This window comes from Phasianus colchicus, chromosome 25 (genome assembly GCF_987193195.1).
Source record: "Phasianus colchicus chromosome 25, bPhaCol1.hap1.1, whole genome shotgun sequence".
In the NCBI taxonomy this organism is placed as follows: Eukaryota; Metazoa; Chordata; class Aves; order Galliformes; family Phasianidae; genus Phasianus; species Phasianus colchicus.
In genome coordinates, this window is record NC_143460.1 from 1,739,584 (window position 1) to 1,754,794 (window position 15,211).

General features: G+C 57.3%; 1 protein-coding gene across 2 annotated transcripts in view; it reads right to left on the bottom strand.

The window, feature by feature from the left end:
* GRM4 (glutamate metabotropic receptor 4) overlaps nt 1-5,434 on the bottom strand; it is a 42,412-nt gene extending 36,978 nt beyond the window's left edge. Inside the window, exon 1 of one of the 2 annotated variants that reach the window (XM_031605939.2) lies at nt 5,283-5,434. The gene's annotated coding sequence lies outside the window, so the exon portion shown is untranslated. Of the gene's footprint in view, nt 1-2,865; nt 2,885-5,282 lie in introns of those variants that run through there. The other variant, XM_090124408.1, reaches the window with a different exon arrangement.
* Between the last annotated feature and the right edge of the window lie 9,777 nt (nt 5,435-15,211).

The following is a 15,211-nucleotide window of genomic DNA, read 5'->3' on the forward strand; positions in this document are numbered from 1 at the left end:
ACGGGCTGAAACAGCCCAAGGAACAGCTTCAATTAATCTCAGCTCTGATACAGAGCTCAGCACCCAGCACCTGCTGGGCTGGACCCACCCCAACCCCATGGGGGGTGATGATGGAGCTGAGCCCCTTTACACCCATGGAGGAGACTCAGAGCTCCGCAGCCTCACCAGCTGGGAGGGCCCTTGCCTCAACTCACCCCCATGAATTATGCACATCCCTGCCCATCCGAGCCACTTGAAGGCCCATCTCCAAAGCGTTTCTGACAGCTGGGGCTTTTAAGACAACCAGAATTACCCAGTGCTGAGCTCTGTGCTTCCCAAGGCAGCAGCTGGGGAGTGCTGCAGCACAAAAGCTGCCCCAGCTTCAATGCCACCTCCCAGCAGGACAGTCCCATGGGCGCATTCCTGTGAGCACATCCCATGGGATGAGGGATAGGGGAAGGACCATAACTCCACAGGGACAGTCCCATCTCCTCTGGGGCTTTGCAAACACCATCCTGTGCAGGGAGCAGGGCAAAGGGAAGCACCCCCTGCACCCAGCAGATGCAATTGAGTCTCTTCTTGTGCCCTCGCCCCAGGGGCTGCAGTTCTGCTGTCGAAGCTCCACGCAGCCCCACTCTGAGCAGAAGCTGCTCCCCCCCCCAGCCTGCAGCCCCCAGAGCCCACAGCCTCTGCCTTTCTTCTTGTAAGCTTTTCCCTCTCTGCTCTCTCCCTTTTGTGCCTCCTTTGATCATACAGTCTGAACGAACTGAAGGTAAAAATATCATGGCAGGCAAGAAAAAAAAGCGCAAATAATGGGGAGGGGAGAGCTGGTTTGAATCCCTTGTTGAATCATTAGGGAGATGCAGCCTGAATTACCATACGAGCCTGCACTGCAAGCAGACGGAGCTCTCATCGAAAGGGGCAGGAGATGAGAAGCCATTTCTCCAAGACATCCCCTGGATGAGGAGCCCTAGCCCTAAAAATCAGAGTGAGGAGGAGGTCCATCCCTCATCTCCCAAGGAATGGGAGCTGCATTCTCTGCACCTCCCAGAGCAGCTCTTCCTGCACATCTGGATGGAGAGGCACACTGTACTGAGCACTCGGTGGGGTGGAGAACACACCTGTGAGCAGCGAGGTGGTGGAGCTGTGCTCCTGGTGCTGTTTGCACAGCAGGGCTCACCATGAGCAGAGAAAAAACATGCATGTTCGCAAGCACCTCGGTGTGCACATGCATCCCAGGCAGACTAAGGAGCAAGACTGCTGTCTCTTGTTTCCACCAAGCGCTTTGTTGGTGAGGAATGAACCCTACTATCACCCTCATCCCAGTCCTGCAATGCTCAAATCTGAGACCTGGCATAGGGTGCAAGGACTAATCCCAGCCAAGCATATTTCCAGACCCGGCAGGAAATCCCACGGATTATTGCCTTGCTTGGGTCAGATAAATCTAACCAGCACCCGGAGCTGCAGAAGTAGGCAATGCTGCATCTCGCTGCCCCCAAACCATTTCGGGACAGGGAGAACCAAGGGGGCAGGAGGAGGTGCCCCAGCACCCTGAGGACGCGGAGGAGGTGCTGCACGGTGGCATCCTGCCCCCCTCTAGTGGTGGCCGTGCTCCTGAGCCACCAGCCATCCCTGTGGCATTGCCATCCTTGCTGCCAATGCCCACTGAGGAACCCACCCTGGCACAGCCTTCCCCAGCCACCAGCAGGCTTCAGCTCTTGCAGCTGTGAGCATTGCACTGGAGCTGCAGTGAGGCACAGCTGAGGTGCACCAGGTGCTGTGGAGCCCAGTGATGCCATAGGCAGTGTTGCACCCCCGGCTGCAGGGCTCCAGAGATGGAACCTCAACCTCACACGGGCTCTGTTCCTCCAAGGGTGAAAATCGTAGACTTAAAAAAAGGCTTGGGTTGGAAGGGACCTCAAAGACCATCCAGCAAGCAGCTTGCAGGCAGCAAGGCTGGTGCAGCTCTGGGTGAGACAGATGGATCCCCTCTCTGAATGCACCACCAGCGATGTTTGCAAAATTTCCCTTCCCCATCCCGGTGCTGCCTCAGAGCCAGGAAGAAGCAGGCAGAAACCCCCCATTTCTGCAAATGCTGCTGCCAGGAGAGGGGCCTCAAAACCCACAACCCTGTGCTCAGTGTGTGGGGCTCAGATGGAATCCCTAAGGGGGGCACCCAGCCCTGCCCAGGGAGCAGAGCCACCCCAGTGGCACGGGGATTTTGCAGCAACACAAAAGCTCCTTCAAAGGGAAAACCAAGAAAGAAAGGAAGAAATGGGCCATTTCTCTCCGGGTCAAAACGAAGTTACTGCACTGCCATCAGCTCCACGCAGCAGGCAAGCATGTTCAGCTCTCAGGTGCCCAAGTGCACAGCACTAATCCCAGCAGCTCCATCACTGCGGGCAAAGCTGAGAAGCGCAACATCCGCGTCCCACGCAGAGCTGGAGGCTCAATGCAGGACAGCAATGGGAACCCACTGCATCCCATATCCATCCCTCCAGGCAGACCCCCTGCCATGTCCCCACAGTGCTGATGCCACTCGCTGGCATCTTTTTGGAAATCAAGGCCATTTCTTTGCCCACCTGCTCATCCTTCGGCAGGCAGGAACAGCCGGCGCGCAGCACAATATCCCAGTTAGCTCACGACTGCTCTTCCCCACTTGCAAGCTATTGCAGGGAACTTCGCTTTGGCTCCTGCTTTTTTTAATTGCAAAGCCTCTGTGAAGCACAGCAGAATTCAGACGTAGTGAAGGAGGAGATGCCGGGTTAAGTTCTCTCTCGCCAGGGAAAATCTTAAGTATTCAGGTCGAGTGCCCCAGTGTTCGCAGAGACATGGCTCAGCAGGCAGCAGCAAGCAGAAACCCCAGATTTTAACCCAAAAACTCACCTGATCCACCCTGGGATGCAGCCCTTCAGATGGATGCACAGACTGATAGATATCACAATGCTTGCACAACCCCAGCCCTGCCGACCCGCTCGGCTCTGTGAGGTCCTGCAAACGCCGGGATCTCTGCTGCTGCTGCACTCAGTGCTTTGCAGGAAAGGCTGATGCTCCCCTGCTCCCCATGGATGTGGGGACAGCAGCAGCCCCACGCTGGGTGTCACCACTCCACGCTGCCCTGCAGGCTGCTGCAGTCCGACAAAAGCAGCTCCCGCTGGGCGCGGATCACTCCAGGAATATTTATCACACTATATATATATATCCTTAACTGCAGGCGAGCAGCTCTCCTTCCCCCTCCCTTCGCAAAGCAGGCCACGGCTAATCCCTCACTTTGAAGGATTGGCTCTCAGTGAGGGGAAGGCGAGGAAGGAGGATTCGGCTGCAGAGCATCGACGGCAGCGCCGCACCTCGCCAGGCTCCCACTGCACCCAGCAAGCAGCTCTGAGGGGGGAGGAAGGAGCCTTGCTTCTGCCACACACAGCAAAACCCCACAGTTCTGTACACTGGAATGGCTCGGAAGGGGGGCACAGCTGAAATGTTGGTGCCCAGTGATGCCTGCAGTGCTGTGCGCTGTTTCTATTCACCATCGTGCCAGCACCCTGAGTTCCCCCTCTGACAGCACCAACCTCTGCCTGCACCCAACCCTGCAAACAGAGACCCCCATCCTCAGCCAGGCTTGGTGCAAGGCCATCAGGAAATCCAGGGCCACTCTGAAGAGGAAAGCCCACCATGAGACATGAAGCCCAAGAGCAAGGGATGGTGCCCACGGTGGGCTCAGAGACGGGGAGGGCGGAGGGAGCGGGTTCGTGCATGTTATAATTAGGACCTGCCACTTCTTCAAGCCGTTGCCTTTCTGGGAAGAGCTGGAAGGGGGTGGCTGAGCTGACAAATCCATCCTCCTCCTGCCTGATGCCAAAGTTGAGGCACGTGATGCCCCTTTTTTGGGGAGACGGTGGGCTCCTCCAAACAGCGATGCTGTGCCCCCGGATGCAGGCTCAGCCTGCGGCTGCAGCACAGCTTCGGCTCCCAGTGGAAAACCCACCAGGAAAGCCCCTCTCTGCATCCCTGGGGTGCAGGGAAACAGCCCCAGCTCGGAGCCTGCCACAGCCCCCCAACCAGATCTGCCCATATCCACAAACCCAGGGCAACCAGAGCCCGCTGTTGCCCTCACAAAGCTGCTCTGCACTGGAGACCCGACGCATCCCCCCCTCACCCACCGCAGCAGTGCAGAAAAATCCCCGCTCCCACCCAGCGACGGCAGGGAAGGAAGAAAGCTTTTTCTTTTGGCACTTCTCTCGGCATTTGCCTGAGCTCCTCGCTGCATTCAACAGATCGGTTCCGTTCCATCCTTCCCCGCCAGCATGCAGGCAGCCCCCCCAACGCACCCAGCCCGGCTTTGCGAACCCCCAGCCTCACGTCACCTACGCAGTGCATTTCCCCCCCCCCCCCCCGCCCCACACACACACATTCCCTTCTCCACCGCAGACACCGCGGAAGGCAGCGGCTCTACCCCTGGGGCAGCAGCAGGAGAGCGGCAGAGCACGGCCAACTCATCGCACTGGGGGAGGAGGAGGAGGAGGAGAGCGGTGGGGCTGCGTTTAAAGGCGCTGGGAGAGTTCTCCGCTTTTCTCCCACGGCTGCCAACTTCGGCTCTCGCAGCCGCACCGCTCTCCCAGGAAAAAAAAGGAGGGGAAAAAAAAAAAAAAAGGAAAAAAACAACCGAGAGAAGACAGAGGAAAACAAACCCCGCGAGCTGCGTGTGTGCACAGCGGCTCCCAGCCCGGAGATGGGGCTGCTGCAGCTCCGGGTGAGGCTGTGTCCCCACCAACCCCCCTCAAGCTTCAATGGGGACTCCCACCCCCGGGATCCCCCTGCCCTGCGGTCAGCTCTGCGGCCGCTGCCGTGCTGCTGTGCTCGCTGCGGCGATGTGAGGGCAGCACCCCCCGCACCGAGCCCCTTCCATGTCCAGTCCCCCCCACCCAGGCTCAGGGTAGAGCCCTGGGGTGCCCCATCTCCGTGTCCCGCAGCGCGGGGTGCAGCGGGGAGTCGAGGGGCAGAGCATTGCTGCCCAATGGCTATTAATAATGCAACGAGGTGGGGAGGGTCCCGACCGCTGGGAACAAGCTGTGACCGAGAGGTGGGGAGGGGGGAGAGGGAGAGTGAGGGGCTCCGTGTTGCAACCCCCACCGCCGCAGCCCCCACCTTTAATAAAAAATTATTTAATTTAAAAAAAAAAAGGGGGGGGGGGGGCGAATGCTGGAGTGGAGCGGAGAGAGAGAGCGGGGCTGCGGGGAAGGGAGGAGGGGGCAGCCGCTCTGCAGGAAGGTTTGGGGGGGTTAGGGGGGGGGACGCCCCGCACTTACCCGCGGGCAGCGCACGAAGTTGGCGGCGGCTCCGACCCTTTCTCCGGCCGCGGCCGCCGCCTCCGGCCCCGGGGGGGGCTCGGGCAGCCAGGGGGGGCCCTGCGGCATGCGGAGGGAACGAGCCCTGCCGGGGACAACCCCCCCCGCAGCCCCGGCCCCGGCCCGGAGCCGAGAGAGCCGCAGCCGGGCGGGACCCGCCGCGCTCCGCAGCCGCGCTGAGGAGGAGGAGGAGGAGGAGGAGGAGGAGGAAGAGCAGCAGGAGGAGGAGGGCTGGGGCCGGGGAAGTTTTGCATGAAGAAGCGCTGGGAAGCCCGCCGCGGGGTTTGCCAGCCTTTTAAAGCAGCAGCGCAGCGCGGAGGGTTGGGGGGGTTGATGGGGCACCCCACGCCCCCCGTTGCTCCCCCCCCTGGGCCGGGGAGGGGGGATCAGCTGCACCCCCGCCCGCCCCACCCCCGGCAGTGCGGTCACCGCGGCAGCGGGAGGATGGAGCTGACACCGTCGTGCCCCCCGGACCTGTCCGCTCCTGGCACGGAGCATCAAGATGGATTTTGCTCATCTTTGTTCTCTCCTCCCGTCCCTTCCCATCACCTGCAGCCTTCGGCAGAGCCATGAACACAGCAGCAGCACCGACAGGAGCCCAGGCCTCCCACACCTCATGGGTCACGTTCTCTAATTTCAGCATTTGCAGGAGCAGAGGAGCATAATACTGAGGGGTACAAATGCTGCAGCCTCTGCTAAGCCTTGTGGGACCCTCCAATGCCAGGGGTGGGCACAGGACAGTCCCTGCACCACGCTCAGCTTCCAGTGTGTGCACTGTCTGCCGTCCCCAAATTTCACCTTCTGACAATGAAACCACCAGAACACCACCCTGGGCTGCTGCCCTTCTCTCCATCACCCACTGTGTGCACGTTCCCATGGATGTGCACATGCATCGCCTTGTTTTTGTTGCTGTTAAACAGCCCACCAGGCTCTGGCAGCTCTGAGGAGCTCATCGTGTCGCGTCGATTCATTAATCTAGAGAAAACACAGCCCCCAAGTAATGACCATTGACACATTAACTGCTCCAATCCATCACAGTAATGAGTGTGAGATAATCGGTCACTGGAGCACTCACAGAGCACACCTTGCATGTGCTCAGACACCCCAGGCCCTGCACACTGGGGATGCCGCAGCTCCACCTGCCCCAAAAGACAAAACACAGCCCTTCCAGCACCCATTTCCAGCCTCATCTTCGCTGAGGGTTGATTCGTGTTGCCTGCATGGAATTGCAAAACACCAGCCCTGGGTGGAAGGATGCAGCAGCTCAGGGCTCAGTGCTGGCAGTGCTGGAGGACGGACCCTGTTTGGGATGCTGGAGGGGAACCGGTGTCCCAGAAACACTCTGGACCTCCTGGCTCCCAACACAAGAGCCTGGCCAGGCTCTGGAGGAGCTACGTGCTGCCCAGCAAGATGCACTCTCCTGGAAAGCTGGCTGGCCGCCTTCCTGCCATTAAATAAGTGGCAGAATTCCCATGGAGTCGGATGCTCACGGGATCATGTCCGGAGCTCTGCCTCCTGCAGACAGACCAGGCTGTTGCAGTGATCTCATATCCAGCCAGAGCCAGAGTGGTTCTCGTTGGCATTCATCTCTGGTGCAGAGGAGGGCAGCCCTGGAGGGGGGATGGGCCCTTCCAGCCCTCCATGTCATGCATTGCACCCAGCTGCAATCCAAGCAAAAGGACTGCTGCACTTTGCCTTCTCCACAACTGATGGGAAAGGGACACAAGAGGACAGAGGACTGTGACAACACAGCTCTGGGCTGTGCTTTGCCCTGCTGATAACAAGGTCCAATCCCCACGAAGAGATTCAGGCCAGCAGCTCTCACCCAGCGTCTGTCTATCTTTGTGGTCTGTGGGTTATTTCCAAAATAAGGCTGAAAAAACAGACTGATGTGTCTGCCTGGCTGTTCCCCTGGAGCCATTTACGGGTGCAGAGGTGGAGTGACCCCATTTCTCCACCCTGGCTGACAGTGTAAGGATGCACCAGGGGTTATTTGTCCCAGGCTGGTGCAGGACAGAGATATGTGACAGGAATACGGGGTACACCCACTGGTGCCCAAGTTCACCAAGGACACCCCTGCCTGCTCCAATGTGACAAAGCGTTAGGGCAGCCCATCCAGGTCCTGACAGTGTCCCAAGCTCATGTGGGATGCACATGGGGCTGAGGGGGGCTGCAGCCACCTTGGGATAAGCCAGGCACAAATCCCCTCACTGAAAGCAGCTCTCGGAGGTGCCCTAAGGTCAGCCTTATCCTTGCTGCTTTGGGTTGGATGAAGCCCTCCACCACCTCAGCAGGATTTCAGGGGCATCAGGGTGAAGGATTGGGGTCTTACTGCAGCAGGACAACGTGGACACGTGGCTCTGCTTTGCCCAAGACCCAAGAAATCATGAGGGAAGCTAAAACTGCACAGAATTTTGGGCTGAAGCATCAGCAGCAGCGTTCTCCACTAGAGACACTCTGCGTTCCTCATGCAGCCACCACCACCTGCAGGAGCAGAGACCTCAGGGCAACAAAGTGAGAGTAGGGCTTTGGGCACATCCTTCCATCCACTCCAGCTCTCATTTCTCGTGGAAACTCATGAAAAAGACACGCATCAGAACCTTTGCTCCATTTCCACTTTGCTCCATTGAGGTCTCTTAAGTCAACCAGGGGGATAAACTATTGCCTTGCCCTTGTGCTCACAGCATGAAGCTGGCCAAAGCAGCACCTGGCTGCTGAAAAATAGCACTGCCCCATGGCTGACAGCTCCTCCAGCAGCTGGGGGAAAGCTCCAGTGGGAAATAACCATATCCACATCCACATCCACATCCATATCCATATCCATATTCACATCCAGATCCATATCCACATCCACATCCACATTCACATCCATATCCACATCCATATCCACATCCACATCCACATTCACATCCATATCCATATCCATATCCACATTCACATCCATATCCACATCCACATCCATATCCATATCCATATCCATATCCACATCCACATCCATATCCACATCCACATCCACATCCACATCCATATCCATCTCCCCACAGCCCTGAGGGATGCTCTCCCCCCCTACCCACAGCATCTCTCCTCCCTGAGCCCCACGGATGTGCAGCTCCATTTCTCACCATCCTCTCCCTGCTGTCAGCCAGCAGCCAAAATATCACGGGTGCTCATGGCAGCGTCGAGAACGTCAAAACACAATTAACATTTAGAAACCTGGCTCAGCCCGATGGGAAAGGCCACGAGGAGGCGGGAGGGATGCGAGCAGCGGGGGAGGGTGGGAGACATCCCAGAGATAAAGTGATAAGGAGAGCAGCACGCTGGGGGGGTTAGCTGACACGTGTGGGGTTACTGAGTTCTGTGCTGCACATCCCACTGCTGTCTCTGCTGCAAACATTGCTGGCCTTCAGGTCGGAGCATTTCCAACCGTCGGATGCTCCAGGAGAGTTCGACACTGTCAGCAAATGGACGCAGGATCGATACGGCCTCACCGGGCTCCAAGAAAGGGGAAGGGAACAAATCGCTTCCTCTCCCCTGTTGGAGGCAGGGTTGGAGGAATACACCCCACCCTGAGCTCCAGCTCCACGTTCACCTCCAGGACACGGAGATCACCAAGATCAGCAGCTCCAGCAGCTCAGCATCCTCCCCTGACCCTCCAGGCCTTGCACGAGGCTTGGGCACACCATCATCCCCCACAGCACAGCAGGAAAGCAGCCCCCACCCACCATCTCCAGCCTGGCTCCCCTCCAGCAGGGAAGGTCACCACGTCCCTTGCACACATAACCCAGCAGACGCTCTGCTTGCAGTTTTTATTTTATTTTTTGAATAGAGGAAAACATGAAACCGCATTGATGGACCGGACTCTCCTCTCAGCTCAGCTCTGCAGAAGGGTTTGAATTATTGATGGCTGAGCCACCACCTCCTCCTCCTTCCTCTTCATGGGTCACTCGTGGCAGGGAGGAGAGGCGCGAGGAGCCCATGCTATCTGTGGGATGTGCTCCCAGCACTGCTTTGGATGCCATTCCCTGCTGGTTAGAAGGGTGGAAAAGAAATCTTTAATTCAAAGCAAAATATGAATAGGATGGTAATTAGCTGTAATATCTACGCAATTAGAAAAGTCCCAGCAAGGGCTGTTTAAAGAAAAATATGTTGGTGGGGGAAAGGGGGGTGCGTGGGGATGCTATTGGGGCATCCTGTTTGTCTGTAGGGGAAGGAGGAGGTGCAGCAGAAGGGTGCATGTGGACAGGTTGAGGGCTCTCAGTGCTGGGGATGCAGGAGTCAAAGGGAAATCTGCAAGAAAAGGGGAGGAAAAGGATTTCAGAGGGAAAGGAAGGTGGAAGAATGCACTGCTACCACTGTCCTGCCTGCTGGGGGGGGATTGAGCAGGAGGTTTGTGCTGACATCAAGCAGCAGTGAGAGAACTGGGAATAGGATGAGCACAACTGGAAGTCTGCAGGTTGTTGGGGATGGGACACGAGGAGCACACGGGGCAGCCCAGCATCGCCCTGCAGCCATCTGCCATCTCCAGGCACAGAGAGTGCCCACAGAACACCCCAGAATCTCCTGCAGTGGGTAATCAGAGCTGGAGCTGTGATTTACCAAAGCAAGGAAAGGATGGCCTTATGAACTCTTTGAAAGGGCAGATAACAGCAGGACAAGGGAAATGGTTTGAAGTTGAGGGAGGGAAGATTTAGGTTGGATGTCAGAGGGAAGTTCTTTGCTATGAGAGTGGTGAGGTGCTGGAACAGCTGCCCAGAGAGGCTGTGGATGCCCCGTCCATCCCTGGAGGTGTTCAAGGCCAGGTTGGATGGGGTCCTGGGCAGCCTGGGCTGGTATCAAATGAGGAGATTGGTGGCCCTGTGTGTGGCAGGGGGGTTGGAGCTTTGTGATCCTTGAGGTCCCTTCTAACCCTGGCCATTCTGTGATTCTGTGATGTGGCCAAACAAAACACAGCGACAAAGCAATTTGGTGTGCCCAAAAAAACGCACTTGGGGGGGGGGGGGGGGGGAGAGGGAAGGGGGAGAAAAAAAGTGGAAAAAAAAAAAAAATCACTTTGGATTTCTTTCCACAAGAAAGAGACTCCTACACATAAACAGAACACGAATATGGGTAATGGATATGGATATTTCGGAGAGCAAAAATGGTACTGACTGAGCTCTTATTGGATCAGCACGCACACATTGAGTCCATGTTTCTCTCGAGGAGTGAGGATAATGGGATGCCGAATGTCAGGCCGCTTTAAATATATATAAAACTCATTATACGCTTCATGACTAACCAGATTTTGATGGAAAGTGTTGCATTTTAAAGAAATTGAGTGGGGGGGGAGGGGGGATAAAAAGCCCATCCGGGCTCAAGGGGAGGAATTAGCGATGAAAGAGGGATGATGATTCGTCTGCAGGCTGTGAGCGACAGCCAACCCCCCCCCTCCTCTTCCTCCTCCTCGTGAGGAAGGCGGCTGCACCTGTGCCAACTCCTGGCAGCCCCCCCCAGGCTGCCCCCTTTTGGAGGCTCCGTGCCCCTTCCAGCAGCTCCTGCAGCCTGCACGCTGCCCAGCTGATGCCGGCCCCCAGCAAAAAGCTGCTTGAGCCCCCAACCACCTTTTTGCATGGACCCCCCATGCTCCTCCCTGTGGCATCCGTGGGCACAGAGCTCACGCAGCCCCACTTCTGTTCCCCACCGCTGCCCGACCTCCTCCAGCCGCAATGCCGGGTCCCCCTCTGAAGGATTTATTCCTCCCCGTGCGCGCAGCCTGAAATTCCCACTCTGTAACTTATTACCCCGATGCGAAGGAGGACAAAGGAATCGCGCCTGGGTTTCGCAACCCAGAGATGGGAGAACCGCCGCTCTTCTCCTCGCCAACACTCCCACCTAACGGCAGGAGAGCCGAGCGGGCTCAGCAGCAGCGACAAAGCCAGCATTCCGATAGCAATGAGCGCATTAACCCGGCACCCAGCGCACGGCATTGCAACGCTTTGCAGCTCTTCACTTCTTGCAGCATCAGCATCGACCCCCTGCTCAGCTCCTGCACCCGCAGCGTGCCCACAGCCCCCGTGGAGCTGCAGCAAAGCCACAACCCGCACAAATGTGTTTTTTCCCAACCTGATGCGCTGGCCAGAAACTGGGTGATGCCCTCCATCCCCCTAAGGATGCTGCTCGGGTCTGGCTGCAAGGAGGGGAGGTGGGATTTGGGAACAGGACTTCATGGAGAGCACGAGGAGCAGCTGCTGGCACTCTGTGCATATGGGGAATCAACTCCAGTCCAGACAGAATGATGGTTTATGGGAGAGATGCTGCCTGAGTCACTGGGGGTCCCTCAAAATGAAGAGCAAAGTCATGCAACTCAGCATCACAAAGTGCAGAGTTGTTTTACCAGCATGAGGCAGGTTGAGGTGCTCCAGCCAAAGCATCCCACACATCCACAGGCACATGGGCAGATGCTCAGACAAAGCAAACTGATGCATCTCTCTCCCTAATGCTGGCTGAACAAAACCAAGCGCCAAGAACAAGGGGGGAAAGCAGACCCAGTTTTCATCCTGGTTGCTCCCATCCTCCTTAGAAAGCCATTGGAAAGAAAGGGAAGGAGCAGCTCTTCTAGAGAAATGAGGTTTGTTGTGCCACCAGCATGAGACTGTGCAGCCCCAAAGAAAGGCTTCCATTTGGATGCAGGAGGGTTTTTGCCACCTCATGGGCTGCAAACTCTCTTTAAAGAAAAGAAAACTAAAGGAGAAAAAAAGAGAGAGCACATCTGGTGGTAAAATTAACGGTGATGGCCAGAGAGAGCACAGTGCCTCTGCATCAGCAGGGCAATGGGAGGAAAATCTTTGTGTGTTAATTAACACAAACGCTGCTGATGGAGCAAAGCTGATTCCCTCAACCTTCCCATCCAGCAGCACAACATGAGGAGGGGGAGAAATGGGGTCTGGCTCTGTGGAACCCCAGAGGTGTCAGGGTAGCCCCAAAATGGCCCCACAAAAACAACAGCTCTGTGCCCCTCCCAGGCCCTCCATAATTCATGTGACATCCTCCTGAAAGAAATACCCTCCTCAGGCATCAAATATTCATGGCCTCGTACTTTGCAAGGAAAAGCTGCCTTCCTTGGAGCCCAACCAAGAAGCCAAGGCCGGCAGGGATTTGCTTTTGCAGTAGTAATTATGTTGCTCATCAACAAACTGCAGCAATGAGGGGCTGCGCTGGGGGTGTCAGTGCGTCCCCCCCACGCAGGAAAACTGCAGCAAGAAGCAGCATCATACCCAAACCCTACTGCAAAGCAGAAATCCTCATTCTCCAGGTGGTAGAACGCTGCCAAAGCACCTCAGAGCCCCAATTCCAACATCACCATGCTGCCCTGGTGGGACCCAGAGGGGACAGTGCAGCTATGGGGCTCTGGTGACACACTGGGATGGGTGAGCACTGCCCTGATGGCACAATTCCCAACACCGATCCCTGCTGGGCGTCACATGGCTGCGACCAAATAACCCATCTGCTGTGCAGCATTAATACTTAAACGTGCTTTTGATTCATCTTTAAAGAAACGATCGTATTGTTATTAATTAAAAAGAAAAAGAAAGAAATGGTGCTGTCTTTGGGGCAGCACCTCCCACCCCAAAGTGTCCCAGGGCTGTCCCAGTGAGGCTGGGGCCATGGGAGGAGCAACTCCAGCAGCACTTGGCAGGGGGGGACCACACAACCAGGGGACCCGGAGCAGAGCAGAGCCCCCACCTTGGTGGCATGGGGTGCATTCAGCACACACTCCAGCAGCAGCACCATGCAGTTCATTATTCCCATCTTGCCCAGCATGATAGGAGCTGTAATAAAGCATGGCCCAGATTTCACGCTTTCTCAGGCTGTAAACCAATTAATAATAATAAAAATATGCCTTCATCAGCCAGCTCTGGACTTTGTTAGCCAGCTGGGCCAGAACAGCACAGCTCACAGCATCCCAGCAAGGGTTCTCCCACGCATTGGTCATTGCAGGGTCCCCAAAAGCTCCCAGCCCAGAGACAGGGTGGGGTGATGCTGTGCTCGAGGGGTCCAGGAGAAGAGGGGGCTCAGCACGGTGCTGAAAAAGGAATCTTCACAGCAATCTGCACAGCCAGGGTCAGCAGGTCAGCACTGGCCAGGAGTGAGGTGGTTTCAGGTGGCTGCTGTGGGACTGCTGCCAACTCCCATGGTGAGGGATCTGCTGTCAGCACCCAGCCCAGGGCAGCGCATCGCTCCCAGACCACACCACCCCCCAGAGTGCTCCCACCCACCCAGGGGTCCTTTCCAGGCCCCCTACACAAACACACCCCCTACCTCCTGCATGCCAGAGCCACAGCTGCACTCCCTGCATCAGTGCATCACCCAAATACATCTCACATAAGATAGGGGTATCTCACATTCTGCATCCCATATCCCCTCATCCTGCATCCCAGCTCTCACATCCTGCACCTTCTGCCCCCACATCTCTACATCTTACATCCACATCCCCCATCCCCACGTTCCCTCATCCCACATCCCCAGCACATCTCCCAGCAAAAGCCTCCAGTGCCTTCATGCGGCAGCCGCCCTCACTGCAGCCGGGCTGCACGGAGAAACTCTCTGAAGGCATTTTGCGGGTCTGCCACCCGTTCCATCTGACTATGGACGCGTAGATCCCGCACGGCCGTCGCCCACACGCAGCGGTGACACAAACCGTCTCCTCCCGCACCCCCACCCTGAGCTCTCCCCGCATCCTCCGGGAAATCCCCTACTCCCAGCCCACGCATTCTACCCAAATCTGGGCCTTCCAGGTGCCCGGCCGCGTTTGTGCTTTCCTTTAAACGCCGCACAGGGCTGCGATGTTTTGGGCTCCTCCCCACTCGCCCCCAGCTCGCACCGTCGTGATGCCGCTTTGCCCCGAATGTTGGGGAACTCTCGCACATCGTTCAGCTCCGCCCCCCGCTGATTAGCAGTTGCTAAGAGAACAATTAATCAACCCCTCCTCACCTTGAGCCGGTAGGGGAAGGCAGCTGCCGGCCCTGCACACCCCCACCGAGCGTTCGGGTGGTGGATGGGGGGAGGAGAGCGCATTTCCCACCCCACAACAAAGCAATAGAGGTGGCTGCACAGCATGGGACCCCCCCAGTCCCTCAGGGCCTCTTCCCCTGCTGGGGTTGGGGGCACAGAAGGCTGTGATGCTCAGCCCCACCGCAGCTTCCAGCCTCTCAGATCCCCCCAACCCCTCACTGCGCACTCCTTCCCTTCACATCCCCCACCTGCTCACATTTCTGTGCTCTTTGAAAGCTGACCCCCCCGGCTCCAGCACCGCCAGGCGCCACATCCCAACCCCACGTAACCGGAGCTGGGAACGGGCAGCGATACAGCTGACAGCCGTCCCTAATCCCCCGACTGGGCACAGCGTCACATCCCCATGGGATGGCTGAGCCACACCATAGAGCTGGGTCCCTACACGTCCCTAGGTGTCACCCGCTGGGGACAGACGCTGCCCCCATAGCTCTTTGGGGGCGTAGATGGTGATCAAACAGCCTACATGGCTCAGCCCCATGCATTGCACCATAGCTGTCTCCCTCTGCCTGGGGGATGAACTGGGGCCAACAGGACAGAGCACAAAGCCAAGGGAAGCCCCACGGCAGGGGGTCCCTCCCGATCCAGCATCACCCCACTTCCCTCTCACCCCAGGAACACTGGGACTCCCTCCATGGATGGGCTGTGAGGAAGGGACTGCTGCAGAGCCCTGTAGGGCAGAACTACCTCCTGCCCACCCTGTTTTTAAAGGCAGCACCTGCGCAGCTCCCAGTTGGGCTGACCCGCTGCTCCCGCAGCCCCACGGTGCCATCAGCCCACAACACACAGCTGGGGAAAGGATACGGCCCTCGGGTGTCCCAATACTGAGAGCAGCAAGCACCCTT